This window comes from Apium graveolens, unplaced genomic scaffold (genome assembly GCF_009905375.1).
Source record: "Apium graveolens cultivar Ventura unplaced genomic scaffold, ASM990537v1 ctg5691, whole genome shotgun sequence".
NCBI lineage: Eukaryota > Viridiplantae > Streptophyta > Magnoliopsida > Apiales > Apiaceae > Apium > Apium graveolens.
The window spans coordinates 52,156-52,837 of NW_027419059.1; positions in this window are offsets into that span (position 1 = coordinate 52,156).

Sequence of the window (682 nt, forward strand, 5' to 3'; positions counted from 1 at the left end):
CTCTGGTTTCTCTCAAAAGGTACCAGTTGAAAAATCTACCAAAGCCAAAGAGGGGAGTGTGAAGGAGGGTCAGTTAGGTGAGGGAAGGGGTGAACATCAAAGAAACCCCAAGGATAAGGTTGGAGAGTTGAGTGAATCCCAGCCTAGCCACACTACAGTTTCCCAACAAACTGCAGTGCTTAAAAAGGACAAAAGCTCACTTCTAGCTGCATCCTCCTAAAAGGATGTGGCTATTGAACAAAGCTCTCAGCCAAGAGCTCAGGCCCAAAGGGTTATGGACACAAACTCACCCCAAACTTACACAAGAAAGAAGAAATCCAAAACAACTGGGGATGCACAGGGCACACACACAGTGCAAACTGGTGCTAAAGACACAGTCCCAGCACTTTCTCAAATTCAGATTGATGTGGCTCCAATAAATGTGGAGTCACAGCCAAAATCTCTTATAATAGAAGCCTCTGAAACACCATAATCACCAACAAACTCTCTAGAAGTGGATATGATAAACTTCAATTCCCGATTCCCCTTCTTTAACTCTGTTGGGGAAGCCAAAATCTAGTGCAAGTGACCATCATCTTTTAGATGATTTGTTGGCTCACTTGCCTATTCTTTCAGATACTATTGTGACATATGTGCCTCAAATAATTTCAATCAACACAGAGTCAACAATAGTTTCTCTTCC